Source organism: Lissotriton vulgaris, chromosome 1_1 (genome assembly GCF_964263255.1).
Source record: "Lissotriton vulgaris chromosome 1_1, aLisVul1.2, whole genome shotgun sequence".
NCBI classification, from domain to species: domain Eukaryota; kingdom Metazoa; phylum Chordata; class Amphibia; order Caudata; family Salamandridae; genus Lissotriton; species Lissotriton vulgaris.
In genome coordinates this window covers 1,436,308,447-1,436,327,379 of record NC_141685.1, presented here as the reverse complement: position 1 = coordinate 1,436,327,379, position 18,933 = coordinate 1,436,308,447, and positions in this window count along the sequence as shown.

Here is an 18,933-nt window from a genome sequence, read left to right as displayed (position 1 = left end):
AAAAATGGGGGTAAGGCACTAGAGGCACTGGTTCATAATGGTGCCAAGAACAGCACAACCAGATCAATGACGTTAATAGCGTACATCTCACTCGGATCAAGGAGAATGTAGATGGCCCTGATCCTACAGGATACAGAACAAGAACTGAAGATACAGAGGAGGGGAGAGAAGCACTGCAGAGACTATGCAGAGGTTGGGAGCTGTTGGAAAATCAGCAGAAGGCCAACCATTGCCCAGGTGATGAATTGGAAGTCTTAGAAGGTTAATACTTGAGGCTTCTATACTGTCATGCTTGCTCGGGCACTGACAGAGCTTACACATGCAGCAGGATCAGAGCATGCATTCCATAAGATGCGTGCTGCCCCACAGAAAGCTGATTGGTTCTCTAGTCGAATTCAGCCACAGATTCCTGGTGTCTCGTCACACCCCCCCTCCTACACTCAGCTGTTCGCCTCGTGTCTTTGCATCCACCGCCGGCATTGTTCATCGTGCTGGGCAATTCTCTGAACCCCGGTCTTTGTTTGTCTGGTCTGCCCTCACCACTTCTCTCCTGGATCCTGCGGGAAATCGTCGGCGGTGACAACATTCAGAAACAAGCATTGACATAGCCAAGAGGTCTCGCCTTTGGGACCTTATTAGTGTTTAACCATACAGCATTTTACCCTGGGTGCTATGCTGTTACGGATTGAAGAGCTATACACTTTCTACACACAAGTCATGCAGTCTGATTAAGGAATACATCGATGCCTCAGAAAACAGAAATAAATCTTGGTTAGTGCAGTGGAGAATAGTGTCCGGTTACTTACCGGTAATATTCATTACTCCGAGTCATAGCCCTCCCCGTCCCAGTCCAAACCACATGAGCATAGCTCCTCCCACCAGAAACTCCCAAGCGAAACTCTAAGCCCATCCCTTCCCTCCAGGCCACTCTCACACCCTAAGGCATATAATACATGACACCCCTACCCACATTCTGTACCACCAAGCACAAGAAGCCGAACAGGGAGGGAGGGGAACCTGAACTGGGACGGGAAGGGCTACGACTCGGAGTAATGAATTTCAACAGTAATTAACCAGACATTACCTCCTCGTCAGCCCTCCCCGTCCCACTTCAAACCACATGAGCAGATACCAAAGCAAGAAGCAGCTCCACTCAGTAGCAAAAACAGACTTTATTTAGCACAGTAAAAAGTCACACCACTGGAGCAGAACGCAACACTGCATCCCCAAACCCAGCAGACTCAGTCCCACCCACCACCAAACGATAATAGGACATAAAGGTGTGTGGAGAACTCCAGGTAGCAGCCGTGCAGATCTCAGCCATGGAAGCCCATTGAAAATAAGCCCAGGAATCAGCCACCCCCGAGTTGACCTCCCCTGAACCGACCGAGGTGCCAACACACCACAAGCCTCATACGCTGCCCCCACAGCCCACCGCAGCCAAAGACTGAGAGTAGCCCCAGGAGGCTTCAGACCTTGACCAGCCAGCCCAAAGGTCATAAAAAGGGAATCCACCTTACAAAAAGTCTTTGTACGCAGCAAGTACTGGAGCCCGCTGAACATCCAAACATTGCAGCCGCACCTACCTCTTAAAGAGCACAGGGACAGAAAACCAGCAAGACCAGATCCTCCGAGCAGTGAAACAAGGGAGGGACTTTGGGAACAAATGAAGGATCAGGCCACAGAACAACTTGATCAGGAAAAAAACGCAAAAAGGAAACAGAACAAAAATGCAAAAAGGAAACAGAACAAAGCAATGAGCCTAACAATCCTCTGAGCCGAGGTAATAGTGACAAGGAAAAGCACCTTGATCATTAAAAACTACACAGAAACCTCATGCAGAGGTTCACAGGGTGACCCCTGCAAGGCCCCAAAAACCAGAGGCAGATCCCAACTAGGCACAAAGGACTTTATGACAGGTTTCTGGAGGAAACAACTCCTCAACAACCGGGACACCAGGGGGACCATCGGCTCACAGTCCGAATCCCGAAAAGCCAGAACAGCCACCCACTGAGCCCTCATGGAGGACACAGCCCGTCCCAATTCAAACCCATCCTTCAAAAAATCCAAGATACATACCGGATCCATCTCCAACGCAGACCACCCCCGAGCTGTACACCAAGTTAGAAAAGACACCCAATGCCTGTCATAGTACCTGAGAGTTGAAGGGAGCCTGGACCACTGAATAAACTCAGCCACAGAAGAAGAACACCCAAAGCCACAAGGTTCATCCTCTCAACAGCCAACCCGCCAGTCGCAGGCACACCATACACCCCAGAGACAGAGGGGGAAACGACAGGGGACAAGGGACCACCGGCAACCTCCAGCAAGAATCCACTGCCAACCTCAACAACAGAGGGGACCAAGACCTCATTGACCAATCCTGAGCCATCAGGACCACCAAGGCCTGATCCAGCTTGATCTTCAGCAGCACTCGTGGAATTAGAGCAATCAGGGGAAAAGCATACATTAGGCCACCCCCTCCCACCGGAAGAATAGGGCATCCACCCTCCAAACCACGTCTGACCGAACCAGTGAACAAAACCTCTCCCTCAAGGCGTTCCCCGGGGCCACCAACAGGTCCACTACTGGGACTACGAACCGGGCCATCAGGCAACCAAATACCTCTTGCACCAGGCGCATGTCGGACAGGGAGGGAAACACCCTGCACAGGCGATCCGCCTTCAAGTTCATAACCCCCGGCAGATGTAAAGCCCTCATAAATAACAAGTGCGACTCCGCCCACTGGCTGATCTGTTGAGGGAAGACACCTTCGGACTCCCCTGGCAGTTGACATAAAACACCACAACTGTGTTGTCAGACCGCACCATCACATCCCTCTGTAGGACCCAAGGCAGAAAATGAGCCAACACCAACTGAACCGTCGTCAACTCCCTCCAAATCGAAGATATTCCCGCCTCCAGCACAGACCAAAGCCCCTGCACTGATTCCTGAGCCAACACCGCCAACCTAGTTCACTGGCATTGGTCGTCAGGACCAACCTCTCCTGGGACACAAAAGGCGAGCCCTGCAGGAGGTTCTGATCCATCAGCCAAAAGGACAACACCTTGGCGATGGCCACTAAGCATGGGCGAATTTTGCGAATCTCGCGTTCGCGAATTTTGCGGATTTGCGAACTCGCAATCCGCAAAATCCGCAAATTCTTGCGAATTTTTTTTTGTGTTCGCAAGGATTTCTGCCAGTTCGCGAGGGTTTCGTACCAGTTGGCAATTGCGAACTTACATTTCGGCACGCAACGGTCGCGATTATGTTGTTTCTACGTCTGGTTCATCATCACAGGTTCCCAGCACCCTCTGTTTCACCACTGCAACCCTCTGTTACATCAATGCCACCCTCTGGTTCATCATTACTGTAGATTATGGGGGGGAAAAGCAAGCTCACCAGCCCTGCTTCAACTGACATGAATTAATTTGGGGTTAGTTTATTAATGTGTCACTGTTTTAAAATTCCAGTCTGGCACCTGCTTCCTTATCTGTAATTTTGCTTTCTGTTGCAGTGCATTTTTTTTCCCCAGGACCTTTGTGGCCTACTTGTAGCTATTCTAAAAGCCTGCTGTGAGGGTCAGAGCAGGGTCATACAATTGTTGCAACAAGCAACTGAATTCTGGAGGGGCCCCAGTCAGGAAGCACTACAGGGAATTGTTACTAATGATGAGTTTGAACTCTTGCCCCTGCCGAGTGCTTTCAGTTTTGAAAAACTCGTTTTTCTGCAATTTCGCGGGATTTGCGGGGCGCGAACACGTGCGAGATCGGATTCGGAAGCCGCAAATTCGTGCGAATATGCAATTTGTTTTTTTTGCGGCGTGTTAGTTGGCAAGGTTTTGTGCGTTTTTGTGAGCCGCTCATAGCGCAAGGCGCGAAGTTACCCTCGCGGTTGTTCAAGGGCGCAGCCATCATGTTTGCCTGACGTATTTCCGTTTCCGGGCGCGAAGTGTAATCTCGCAAAGTCTGCGGCTTGCCAGTACAGTTTCGCGCGTGTTCGCAAGGAAAATCTCGCGCGAACTTACCCGCGCGGTTGTGAACGGGCGCGGCCATCTTGTTTCTCATTCATTGCTATGGTTCTGGGCATGGTCTTTGTATCCTCTGTCAATCTCTGCCATCCTTTGCTTGTTTGAAGTTTTTTTTTATCTATTTTACTTATCATCTATCCCTCTATTTTTCTAGCCCTATATTTTTGTGTTTACTGCTAATTTTGGTTAATTTTAAACTACTTTTTTTAACTCTTTTCTTTTCTTCTCTTCCCTATTCTATTTTCTTTATTCCTTTCCGCCCAGACCATGGTGAAGGGAGCCGGGAAGCATCCCGAGAAGGGGAAGGGTCCCGCACCCCGTGTCTGGCTCCCGTGCGGGCGTTTGAGGGGGGAGGAGGTCGTACCCAGGGAGATCTTTACCCCAGAGGAGGTGGGCCAACTCATTTTTTATGTTCAGCGCCGCCTCCCCAGGACCATCATGGGAGGCGGCAAGATCAGTGCCGGGTACGGTGCCCGGGAGCGCCGGAAGCGGTGGGAGAAGGTGTGCCAGGCCATTTACCACCACTCTCGGGTCTGGCGCACCTACAACCAGGCCACCCACCGCTGGACGGATGTCCTGACCCGTGAGCGAGATCTGCTCGACCTCCTTGGCCTTGAGATCCCCGGGCTTGGTGAGTAGTAGCTATTTCTTTACTACTATGTTTTCTCCTGCTGTGTTATTATATTGCAAATTTTTGTTTTTTACCAAGAGCAATAATGCTGCTCATTACATTGTAGGTAAATTATATTTCAAAATCTTCTGTGCATTTCAGGTACACTGCTCTCCTTCTTCTCAGTAGTATTGCCACTATGCTTATTTGTTTTAGATTTTGTGTTCATTTCATTGGCCTGTGAAATTATGTATGAGTGTAGTTTAAAGAACTGCATAATGCTGCACACTAAGGTTCTGATTTTTAATTACCGGTGCATCCCTGCAAAGTAGCAGGGATGCGCCAGTAATTGTGCGTCACGCCACCATCGCCCATGGTGCGCCGTATTTACAATGCGGCGCACCATGGGCCCAAAACGTCACCAAAGCGTTACGCATCTGTGCCGTAAAGGCGGCGCATTGCTGGAGTTGCGTCGCAATGATGGTGCAGCTCCATCAATGCTCTGGGGTGCCCTATCTCCCCAATGCTGCGTCAAGCCGTACGTCTGCTTCAAGCAGGCGCAGGGTTTGAGTCACGCATCATTGTCCTCAAAGTGACTGATTGAAATCTTGTAGATTTCCCTCAGCCACTTTTAGGATGCGTTCCTGCGCAGGAACGCCCTCCCTTGCGCCGGAACGCCCCCTATTGGCGCAGGGCTTTACAACGTGATGCATCTCCCATATGCGTCACGTTGTTAATATACGCCGCACCATTGCGCCTCTTTTGTGGTGTCGCTGCGTCACAAAAGTCACGCAACAATGGAGCAAAAGAGCCGCAAGGGGCTTCTAAATCAGCCCCTACAGACTCAAGTCCAGTCCTTCCTTTGTACACATGGCGATAAGAAGAAATAGTGGTGGTGGATTAATAGTTTGAGTATTTTAATGACTGGTTAATGTAGTAGGAAACTTTAGTGTTGTCGCTGATCTTCAATCACGATGGACTTTGGCTGTCACTTTGCGTGCTGCGGACTGCTGCCTGCCAATCCTAGGCAAACCTTTTTAGTACTTTGTTTAGTGAGTTACATAGGGTAGTTTCCAATTCGACGGTCCGCAAATCAAGCAATACTAAAGTAATAACGTAGTCGACCACATGAGATTGGTCAATAATATATCCTGTGGAGTCGTTCCCTATTTGCTATTTCGCAAAAATATTTTGTTAGTTCTTTTGAAATGTTTGATTTGGTTGAGAAATATCATCCATGTTTTCTGTTTTTCTTTCTTTCATGTTGTACATCAGCTTCCCCCAGGGCCCCAGGGGCAAGAGGAGGACACAGGAGGAGGAGGAGGAGGGTGCTGTTGACGATGCAGGCCAGGACTGGGCAGGCGAGGGCTCCTTTGCTGGCCCCAGTAAGTTTTAATTTTAATATAGAGTACTTATTTTTTCCTAGCGTTCCTCATTCGATTTTTTCTAAATCGTCTTTGATCTTCTTGTAGACAGGATCTAAATTCTTATCCTGCCTCGACTATGACTCCGTGTGGTATTACTAGATTATACTTATTAGTCTGTCTGTGTAGCTAACTAAGATTGCACATTTGACATTTCCATTGGACTCCCATTCTAGTCAGCAATAGCTCTATGCACTGAGTGCAGTCCTCTGGGATTGTCCATAATGTCTTTTCAAGTATTCTAAATGTTTATGCTTTGACCATTGCCAACAATAAAAAGGTGAATGACCACCAAGAATGAATAAGATACTACTTTACTTTTGGTTTGGATAGGAGGACCATCCATTCTACTACTGTTGCAGGGACAAATCTGCACAAACAGAACTATGGACACTAAATAATGCATTGCTTAGCTTATCAATTATAATAGGTGCTGTTAGACTTTCCACATACCTCAGTGATAACAGACTTTGTAGTTGAACCCCCAATCTTCTTACTGACTAGATAGTGTGGCAGAGTCATTTAGCTCCCAAAGTCACCGATGGCAGAGGCACGGACTCATGCTTGCAAAAATTCCAAAACCTTTAGCTCATCCACTCTAGTCTGGAGGACCAAAAACCACAGAGTCCATTTAAGTTTAAAAGCTTTATTAAAAGTAAACCCATTTATTAAAATCAAGTTCGTCATTAAAGTGAACGTGTAACTGAAAATGGAAAAGTGCTTAGTGCTGACGATTAATTGGACACATTTCTTGTGGTTGAGCCGAGCTCTCACCTGGTTTGAACTTGATCCTGCTCGTGTTCTTAGAAGTCAAGCTTCTGTCTGTTAGGAGAAAAAGTGTTGCGTGTTAAAAAGTAAAAAGCAAACATTCATCAGTTGTGCCAAAAAGTGCAGCAAGACAACAGCCTTTCCTGGAAAAAGGGACATTTTTACTTTAGAGTACACAGTCATAAATTATTAAATTGTATACTGTTTTTTTCACATTTCTTTCTTCCTCCTAGACCAAATATTATATAGTAGTGAGTGGTTATTAAGTGTACTTTGTAGGTGGAACATCTGGAGACGGGGCCAGCGCGGAGGTGGTGGTGGCATTGGACGAGGAGGACAACTCTGGGGAGGAGGCGGTGCAAGTGCCGGACAAGGACATGCCTGTGAGGGTTCACACGGTGGTGGCGGGCAGAGGTAAGCTATACATTCCTTACTCATTGAGATTGAAGACTGCAGAGTGTGCTTTCTGCACAGGTGTATTATAAATAAACCAGGTAGTAGCCTCCCCTAAATGTACTTCGACTTAGCTGTGAAGTTTTTGGCGAGAAGAATCCCAATCAGATCTGAGGTGAACTTGATGGATGGGATGAACGAAAAGCGAAAGAAGGGTGTAAGTAAGTGTGGAAGGACGAGAAATGTAATGATGACTGGCAAAGAAGAATGATATGTGATTGCTTGGTCCCCGAGGTGGCTGGGAAGGAAAGAATATGGTATGGTGCATGGCTGGGTGAATGATGAAGCAAGGATGGGTGGAAGGAGAACAGCCTGGGTGGGTGAGACAGAAACTGTATGTGTGCATATACTTTGAATGGATGGATGCCTGGATCATTCATGGTACTATCTGACTCTTAGATAGCATATGTGTATCTAGAGAGAGTAGACGGTCACTGGATGAACTAAGTGTTACTTTGAAGAGCATGTAACACCGCACCCGCACGTCCGTTCCAGTGTAGGAAAGGCAAGGAAAAAAAGTTGTAACGTTGTCCAAATACTACCATGAATAGTAGCAGTAGTTTGTATTGCAACTGCAAGCACAGCATATATCCGGTTATTACGGTGGACACTCCCTACCTCTCTTAATAACTTTAGTTTAGTAGTAGTACGTCATTCATGTGTGGGGGTATCACTGTTCACTCAATAATAAGCAAAGCACCTTAAGTCATCCCATATGTCATCAAATACATCCCATGTGAAGTGATAGATAATCAGATAATTTATCTTCTTCATTTTCCTTTTCTAATACTCATTTGCACTGTAGGGTGAAAGCTAAATTAATTAAGCAGTAGTCCTTTTAACAGAGTATTCTCAGTGCCACCCGTAATAGAAAAGTAAGAGCTTCACCACCTGCATGTACTGGACCGGTACAGTAACGCAAGTCTGTCTCACTCACCATGGTGTGCGTCTGTTTTTCTCGGGTGCAAGTTCACTACGCTGGCATTATGCCGGCTTGCATAAGATAACGTACCAATTTTCCTAAACAAGAGAGAAGAAGAAGAAGAAGAGTGGTGTACTGTTATAGTCGACTGTAATGGAAGTCCATAGTGCTCGTAGAATTTGTTCCTTAAACTCCCACCAATGTTAGAGCAAGGATGAAGAAGTCGGAGGTTACATAGATACTGTCCTCAATAGTTATGTACTGTGCTTTCAATTTGCTACTTGTACTGTGACAACTTTCTGCTCAATCATTTTGTGTTAATCTTAAGGAGCATTGGTTACAGACTATGTCTTTCTTTTTCACGTAGTTGCTCCTTCCAAATCCAAGACACCATCAAGGAGGAAGGAGCTGGCTCGAATGGCCCGGCAACGGAGGCTGGATGCCACTGTCGCTGAATATCGGCGGCTGGTGGCCCTGGAGGAGGAGGAGACGCAGTCTGGTACAACAACAACGTCCACTGGGACAGCTGCATCCTCCTCCGTGCGGGCTGCCAGCCAGCGCAGTGCTCCAGCGGTACGGAGCCGGGCTACCAAAGCCAAACGCCACCGCCGAGCAGCAAAGAAAGCAGCTGCCCCTCACAGGATTTGCAAGGCACACCGGCGCCGCTTATCCCTCAGACTGTCCTACCTGGAGCAGGAGGTCCATAACTATAGGAACTTGGTGGAGGGCCTCCGCTTCAAACTTGCCACCCTCCGCAAGGAGCATGATGCCCTGGCTGCTAAATCCAACAGCACCCTGCCATAGTGTGGAGAGGTGTGGCTCACTGGTTAGAGGCGGCAGACCCGAGTGCAGAGAACGGCCCGGGACCAGGGTTCGATTCCCGACGCGGCAGGGTCTTGGACCAGGATCAGCGGACTGATAATTCTCGCTTCGGTGCCTACTCCGACCAGGGAGCACACTCGGCAACTCTGGGCATTAGCTTGCCTCATCTCCACAACGGCCCCACACAAACGCCGGGGATGCCTGGTTTCACCTTGGAGACCCCCAGGAGGGACTATCTCACAGGGAAAGCCAGGACGGGTTCCCCAGCGGTCTATAGCGCTACGAGGCCTCCGGGTAGCAGTGCACTTTACAAGACACAACAATTTACAATAGTGTCCCTTGCCCCTTTTTTAGAGACTTTTGGGGGGTGGGAATTGGGAGTTGGGTTTTTTGGGGACTTTTGAAGGACAATCGTTGGGGTTAGGGAGGGTCTTGCGGGAGATTCTTTTGTTAGGGCTATAAAAATATACTTTTTGAAACTTTATCTGACCATACCTGTTTTTTACTGCTTTTGAGTCTGGTGGGTGGGGGTTTAACAGTAAGTTTGTTTTCCTGAATAGTCCTAGGACTTTAGTAGTACTACAGTCAATCCAATCTCTCGTCTCTCCTAATACTCCATTATACTACCTCCAACCAAACGCCTATCTTACCTGTAATTTCTGTTTGCAAGTAGGGCTAGGCCCAGGGCTGGCTCCACGGGAAACAGCGAATAAGGTTGGCAATCCTGGGCGGATAAAATTTCCTCGTAGCGGTGGTACTAGTGGTGTGACACAGTGGCAATTGCATGCCTATGAAAAAAAAGAAAATGAAATCTGGTTTGTCCTCCTGAGCAATACAACGGTACAATAGAGAATATAGCAGGTGACAGAAGTACACTAGAACAGTGCCACATTGTAGCCTAACAAATGGTAAAGTATAACTAATTCGGTTGCAGTTCTTTGACATTAGCCATGGGTCTTTGTCAAGCAGAGTAAGAATATATCCTCGGATTTCTTCACCAGCCTGTTGCTATCACCTTATCCTCCCCAGCAAGTGTGTGGATTTATTGCTGTAATTTAGTCACACATCAATCAAAACCACACAGCCCGGGGGAAGAGGGTTAGGGTTTGAAAAATGGATGGGTACGGGGGTTTTTGGGAAAGGTTTTGGGAGACAAGAAAAAATAGCACAGCATGGACAAACAATTGTGAACATAAACAAATCTTTGGGTACAAACCTATCCATCAATCTTTGAAAGTGCATGCACTACTGCATGCATGTCAGTGAAAAGTAAGTAGTACTTTCGACAACTGTGGAAGAAAGAATGCGACAGTACAGGGCGTGTGTGGAATTATTGATGACTATATTCAACATAAGGTCTCTATTGCCAGATACCTGAGAGCCTTGCTGGTCACTATAAATCCATTCACAACACTCAATGGGGTTGGTCTGGAAGGTATAGTAGATAGAAAAGGAGAAATTGCTCTTTTTCTAGGTGTCCCCTCACTCACCAGGGTTGCCCCTTGGTGACATGCTTCATCATTGGGGCCATCCTAGTCCTCTACGGGCTGGGGCGTGCTGCGACTTGTGAATTACGTAGGAGCACTTACAAATGACTATGTGTGGTGCAGATGTGATAGTGGAGTGGACTAAGTGATGTGTTAAGGGATCCATTTAGAAGCAGAGAGAGATCCAAGAAATGCAGTCACAGTCAGAGAAAAAGACAAAGGATACTGTATCTGTATGTTGTTGTAGTTGTCCTGTTGAATTTGGTAAGTAAGTTGCCTGCAGAAAAAAAATCCTCTTATTAGCGGCACTCCTCCATTGCAGCCGACGCTTCGTCCATCGATGTTGGTCACCAGAAGACACCCTGTAAAAAAAGCACAGCATGGACAAACAATTGAACATAAACAAATCTTTGGGTACAAACCTATCCATCAATCTTTGAAAGTGCATGCACTACTGCATGCATGTCAGTGAAAAGTAAGTAGTACTTTCGACAACTGTGGAAGAAAGAATGCAACAGTACAGGGCGTGTGTGGAATTATTGATAACTATATTCAACATAAGGTCTCTGTTGCCAGATACCTGAGAGCCTTGCTGGTCACTATAAATCCATTCACAACACTCAATGGGTTTGGTCTGGAAGGTATAGTAGATAGAAAAGGATAAATTGCTCTTTTTCTAGGTGTCCCCTCACTCACCAGGGTTGCCCCTTGGTGACATGCTTCATCATTGGGGCCATCCCAGTCCTCTACGGGCTGGGGCGTGCTGCGACTTGCGAATTACGTAGGAGCACTTACAAATGACTATGTGTGGTGCAGATGTGATAGTGGAGTGGACTAAGTGATGTGTTAGGGATCAATTTAGAAGCAGAGAGAGATCCAAGAAATGCAGTCACAGTCAGAGAAAAAGACAAAGGATACTGTATCTGTATGTTGTTGTAGTTGTCCTGTTGAATTTGGTAAGTAAGTTGCCTGCAGAAAAAAAATCCTCTTATTAGCGGCACTCCTCCATTGCAGCCGACGCTTCGTCCATTGATGTTGGTCACCAGAAGACACCCTGTCCACTGCCTGCCTGATGCTGAATTATGGCTCGCTAATGTGAAGCCTGACTCCATCCTATTTTCCCCATTGCACAGACTGAAACCCGGCCTGTAATTATTCAACGAAAAACAGGAAGTGATATAATATTACAACACCACTGATAAATAAATATAAGGTATGTAGGCTGTGGAGTGCAAAAAGTCACACTTTGATTTTCCTAGTAGACAGTACAATATTTATGAAAGAGCGTACTCTGTCTGAGTCACCTTTTGAAGGATAAATAAGTATGGGCAAATTAATGTAGCGGGTCTTTCCCCTCAAGCTAGGTGTCCTGTAAACTGTGTTTTAGAACAAAATTAGATCTTCCCAGCAGTGCTCCCACCCAGACCCTTACTAAAGCCAGTCGCAAAAATGTAGAAGACCGGCCCCAATCAAATCTCAAAAAACGAAGCCTAGCAGAAAACTGGTGACAAAACGTACTTTGAAAGTAAAAGTAGGCCCAAGTACCCCCTTACCCACCGTGGATTGCATTCAAACCACTTGCAAGCAACCAAGCAAAAGTATCCATAGCCAGCATCGCTCCAAGACTCGAAACCCCCCCCCACCCAAACACATGCAATAGAAATACTGCTAACCCTAACGAACCCTAAGTTAGGAATAGTGGCAAAGGCTTTCTTTAACTATGCCAAATCCCCCCTTTCCCACCATGGATTTTCTTCAAATGACTTGCAACCAAAATTACACATTCTCACGAGTGCTCTAAGTCCCCAGAACTCAGTTGCAAAAATCTAGAACACCCCGAAACACATGCAATCCTGCTGCTAGGGCTAACCCTAACGAACCCTAAGTTACAAAAAGTTCCAAAAGGCTTTTCCGCGAGGATTTTGTCCCAACCACTTCTACCCAGTATTAGACCTTCCCAGGAATGCCCCAAGACCCGCCAACCCACCCGCCAAGAAGCATAACACCCCCAAACAGGCCAAAAGCAACATCTCATACTTGCAATATTTCTCAGCCTTCGGTCCAAACGCGCTGCGTAGCTAGGCCATAGGTCCGGTTTGCCACCACGGATTTCCTGAAAAGCAAATGCAATCAAGATTAGAGTGTCCCAGCAGTGCTCCCAGACCCCGAAACTCACCCACAAACACCAGGAAGCCCCCAAACAGGCCCCCGAAAACGCTACATTGAGCAAAATGTCAGAAATAGCAAAAAGAAAATCGGCGTGGATTTTGTCCCAACCACTTCTACCCGGTATTAGACCTTCCCAGGAATGCCCCAAGACCCGCCAACCCACCCGCCAAAAAGCATAACAGCCCCAAACAGGCCAAAAGCAACATCTCCTACTTACAATATTTCTCGGCCTTCGGTCCAAACGCGCTGCGTAGCTAGGCCATAGGTCCGGTTTGCCACCACGGATTTCCTGAAAAGCAAATGCAATCAAGATTAGAGTGTCCCAGCAGTGCTCCCTGACCGCGAAACTCACCCACAAACACCAGGAAGCCCCCCAAACAGGCCCCCGAAAACGCTACATTGAGCAAAATGTCAGAAATAGCAACAAAAAAAATCGGCGTGGATTTTGTCCAAACCACTTTTATCCGGTATTAGAGCTTCCCAGCAATGGCCCCAGAGCCGTCAACCCAGGAGAAAACGAGTAGAAGACCCCCAAACAGCCAAAGAGCAAAAGTACAAAAATGGGGACTTTGTCATTTTTTTCCAAATTTCCCAAATCACTCCGCGCGCGCTCTGCAGCTAGGCCCTAACTCCCCTCTGCCACCATGGATTTGCTTCAAACCTCTTGCAAAGTAAAGTATATATAGCCAGAAGTGCGCCCAGACCCCGAAACCCACCCACAAACACCAGGAAGCCCCCCAAACAGGCCCCCGAAAATGCTACATTGAGCAAAATGTCAGAAATAGCAACAAAAAAAATCGGCCTGGATTTTGTCCCAACCACTTCTACCCGGTATTAGACCTTCCCAGGAATGCCCCAAGACCCGCCAACCCACCCGCCAAGAAGCATAACACCCCCAAACAGCCCAAAAGCAAAATCTCATACTTGCAATATTTCTCGGCCTTCGGTCCAAACGCGCTGCGTAGCTAGGCCATAAGTCGGGCTTGCCACCACGGATTTCCTGAAAAGCAAATGCAATCAAGATTAGAGTGTCCCAGCAGTGCTGACAGACCCCGAAACTCACCCATAAACAGACGGAACCCCCCCTAAGAGCACCTCAAAGGCAAGCAAGTCAGCAAAAACACTAAAAAATTTGCGCCTCGGATTTGGTCCAAACCACTTTTATCCGGTATTAGAGCTTCCCAACAATGGTCCCAGAGCCGTCAACTCACCTGCAAAGAGGTAGAACAACACCCCCACAAGTGCTGAGTCTTTCTTCATTGGGCGTAAACCAGCCCTCTGCTTTGATGGAAATAGGAGTCTGGAGGAGGAGGATAGAGGAGCATGTTCTTCTGAACTTGTGAACCTGAGGAATGCAGACTGCGGCACCTTCAAATCAATTAGCAAACCAGTGAAGACAGTTCTGCTGATGGGCTTGTTTTTATGATTATCTGATTAAAGTTTGAAATATATTAACTGTGCACAACAAAGAAAGACAGACACACAGGAATAAAAGTGAATAAGGACGAAAAAGAAAGTTATTGATTCGTTGTCTCATTTTCAGGGCTCGGTATCACGGTCCAGGAATAAGAATAAGGCTTCATCATCATACTCTGCGAATTCAGGCAGGGTGAGCTCAGTGTCACCTGACAGAGTAGAAATTCCCTCATCTATGTTGCTGGCCGCCTCGTCTTCACCCGGCGCGCTTTCTCGTACTCTGAAATCTGGTGGTATGAGGTGCTGATTCATCTTGATCATTGTTAACCTCTCCACATTTTTGGGCGAGAGGCGGCTCCGTTTGGAAGTTACAATGCCACCAGCAGCACTGAAAACACGTTCAGAAGACACGCTTGCGAGTGGGGAAGACAAGTAGTTTAAAGCCAGGTTGGTGAGCTGTGGCCACAATTCTTTTTTCCCATACCAATACGCCAATGGGTCAGCATTAACATAGACCTCTGTTGAGTCATTCAGATAGTCCTTCACCATCGACTCAAGGTCCTCATCCAAGGTTCCTCCACTTTGCTTAGCTGTTGCTGTGCCTCTGACCTTTTGAGAACCAAACCCAAGCCGAGCTAGCCAATCCTCTTCAGCCTCCAATGTTTCTGTTGTGTCTGGTGCAGATGATCCGGTTGCCGGTGTCTTTAACGGCTGAGAGGTCACTTGTGCCACAGCCACAGGTGCAGAAGTGGATTGTTTTGACTGGGGATGGCCTGCTGATGTACTGCCATTTCCTTCAATTTTCTGCCGTTCTCTTTCAAACCTCTTGGCTGACAAGGCTAGCCAACGTTTGTACTTTGGAACATGTTCATCATCAAAAGGAAAGAATGCTTGGCCTGCCAGCGCCTTTTTGTAGCGTGGATCCAGAATAGTAGCACAAATGTAATGCTCTTCTGAGTGGATCATTTTAAGACGTTCATCACCTTGTAGGAGCTCTAATAATTTCGCAGCCAGAACAAAAGAGTCTTGGTTTTTTACATCTTTTTCAAACACAGAACACACCTCCTTCAGTTGGTGCTCCAGCATGTACAACAATGGGATAGCTTTTCCCAAATTACAGTCCTCCTTGCTGACTGCACGCGTGAAGAACTCAAAAGGACGAAGCATGCGTGTCAGGCTTTGAACTATGTTCCATTGCGCCGCACCCATCCTCAGGTCCTCCTGAGCTGTACCCTCTGTAAAGAAATATTGATCGAGTACCGTATACTGCTCATACAGATGCTCAAGCATGTAGAAGGTTGAGTTCCAACGTGTTACCACCTCCTGGATGAGTGCTTTCACTGGCATTTGACGTTGATATAGCAGGCTCCTCAGCTGCTTCCGGGCCTTAAAAGAATGGCTGAAATGGTTGCACATTTTTCGGCAGGTGTCCAATACTCTGTACGCTTCACTGCCTTTATTACCCAAGAATTTTTGGACAACCAGGTTTATACAGTGCGCCAAACACGGCACTCTGAAATAGTAACCCAGCCTCATGGCCTTAACTATATTGGCAGAAAAGATTAGGATTCCCTGACTCTCAAAACAGAAGGATGGAAATAACTGTTTCAGCATTAAGGGATGTGGTCTGACTCAAGGGCAGTGATTTTCTATCCCTTTTTTTAATTACTCATAGACACACTAGGTAACGGAAGTTAACTGAACTTACACTCCAATGGACTTAAAGACGCATTTAAATATAGTAGGCAGACAATTTTTATAAAATTAAAAATAAACATAGAAATTTATTATTAACCTCCCAACTGGGTTACAGTCTAAAAATATCACGAATTAAAAAAACATCATGTAATTGCACAATAATATAAAACAAGTCAAAGTCAAGAAACAGTCGACGCAGCGTTTCGGTGCTTTTTTTCTTTTTGTGACACCTTCTTCAGGACCTTAAAACATTTGACTCCATTATTTCTGTGTTTTAAAAGCGATGCATTTAAAATATTTTGACACGCGTGTTAATGAGCGGCTCAGATGTTTCAATTTCCTTGAGCTCTCGATAACAGCAATAATGTCTTGTATATGCATGGAGGAGCCACCGTCGGGAGAGAGGGAAAAATTTCTTCTGGGCTTTGCGCCTGGATATTGGCAGTAAATTACCCTTAAGGTTGGACGAGTTGTTCATAAATGTACTCAGGTTTATATAATGCACAGATTTTCAATCCAAGTCATTTCTTCTCTTGTGGGTCGAAAAATCTTGCGTGTGAAATGCGGCCTCCCTGCTCCTCCGTGTCGTCGTCTTCGTGGAAATAAGAAGAGACAGGGGTACCTCCTATCTGTTTTATAAACTTAACTATATTGGCGCCATTGTCCGTGGAAACATAACCAACCTGGTGTTTTTTTGGGGACAGCCAGTTAAGGACCTTTGTGTTAAAGACATCCAAAATGTTTTCTGCTGTGTGACGTTTCTCCAAACCAAACATGGCTAGTGTTGCATGTTTCCGAGCAGCTTTAAAAACAATGTCCGCGTCAAAACCTGCGTTTAGCTTTGCTTTAGCCCCTGAAAAAGAGACCCAGTGTGCAGTGATGCCTGCACCACTGGTCCACATGTCTGTTGTCAGATGTATAGTGTGAACAGCACTCTTCTGCAAAGCTGCCCCAATCACCTCCAGAACATCTTCATGTAGTGCTGGAACCGCAACTCGGGCAAAATAGAACCGGCTAGGAACCTTCCATTTAGGGCAGAGCGCTGCCACTAATTCTAGAAAACCAACCCCTTCTACAAAAGAAAAAGGGAGAAGGTCCAGAGCTAACATTTTAGCCAGCTTAGTGTTATACAGACGCGTCAGTGGGTGGTTGCGTTCATATTGCGCTTCTGTAAACAACATCTTTTTAATGTTGCCCTGGACCAAGGATTTACGGGATGATGATGATATCTTCGACCCAGTTACGCTCGCTGATGAACTTTTCCGCATTGATGTCTCACTCTCTCCCACACTCTTAGTGTGGCTCACATGGGGTGTGCTGCTGACAGGGGTACTGGGTGTAAGTGAAGTGTTTGAATCGTCTTCTTCCTCCTCGTCATCATCAGATGAAAAATCAACGTTTTCATTACGTGCAATTCGGGCTTCCTTGACCGCCTCTAGGTGCGCAAACCATTGGACAGGGTGCGCTCTCCTAAGATGACCTCTCTGGCCTCCGGTACCATAGTTGGTACCAAACTTACCACGACTAACTCGAAGCTTACACATGCTACAAATGGCTATGTTTTCCATTCTTGGGCAAACACTAAAGAAGTCCCAAACTGGAGACTTGAAATGTCTTTGGGGGCCGGAGGAGGCGGCGATACTGGTGGTGGTGGTCCTGCTGCTAATGCCAGATGAAGTGGAGGATGTGGATTGCCGAACTTCAGTACGTTTTGCACTTTCACCACCACTAATTGAGGTCGAGGTGGATGGAAGTCCCTTCTTGCGAGGAAGAAATATGGAAGCGGTAGGTGTTGGTGTACTAGTTAACTCCAAATCCAATGATTGTTGTGCTTCCATTGACTCCTCGTCGACATCATCATCACGCTCAGCAGCTTCTCGGGATAGGGTCAAAATGTCTCTTTGCTGCATGCCCGCTGGGGCTGCAGTGACCATTGTGATGACTGGATCGTCGTCGTGAAGGGCTTCATCAGCAGCAGTATGCGTCACTTCTTGTTGAGCCTCATCACACTCCATAGCTATGAGTTTTTCGACGACCTTCCTTTTACGCTTAGGTATCTTTGTCAGATCATGGTGTGCCTCACTCTCAGGCTGCCGTGGTGGTACCCATTCGTCATCCAGATCATCAGTAGGAGGTGAGCTTGAAGAAGATGTAGACACCCCCCTTGATCTTTTCCTTGCTAGGGATGTGGAAGACAATGAATGATCATCAGGAGGAGTGGCTTCCTCAAATGATACCTCGGTCTGATTGTCAATTTCGTGATGTGCCCCTACTTCGGGAGGAACAACTATTGTGGGCACTTGTGACCCTCCATGCACCTCTGCTTGCGCATCTCCTTGCGCTGCCTCTCCTTCCACATGTACTTGGGCTTGTACTACTTCCACATGTTTTTGTTGCGGCTGTGGTTGTTCAACACTTGTCAGATGAGTTACAACACCCTGTGTTGATTCAGGGACATTGCTGCTACTTTCTTGCGATGAGCCAACATCACTGGTCGATGATGATTGGAGAAGTACACTGACTGCCTCTGAAGCACTCAAGGGCTTTGACTTAAGTTGGCGTGGTGGTGGAGGCACTGAACCCAATGGAGCGGGGGTGCTGCTCCCAGCTTGGTCCCCAGCAGATCCTGCTGCTGCAGGCGTACATTTTTTTTGCTCCCAAAAAACGTGGCGGTTGGCACACCAGCCTCCTTGGTAACTTGCTTCTTCTGCTCCTTACTAGCAACTTTCTTGCTAGAGGAGCTACGGAGACCTTTTTTTGGGGCCATCTTCTTCAGAGCAGGTCAGACAGCAGGCCGCAGTAGCACAAATTGTAGAGTTGTCTGAGGCCAGACGTGACGTCGCGTGACATTATGCTGCACACACACACCGCTGCAGGACTTCTTCCTGGCACTGGTGGTTCTCTTGAGTCTTGTGCACCTAAAAACAATGGAAGACAGAGGAACATCAGTTCAGTTATACCACCCAAAAAAAAAAAAACAGAAAAATCAGCACAATCCCATTCCATCCATGCCCTCCATGATGTTTAAGTTCAAGACACCCCACAGAAAGACTAGGCCCATGCTAGACTCAAATACCCCTGGTGAAAAGGCCACAAGTACAGCCCCCAAAAAACGAAAATCACTGAAAAATCAG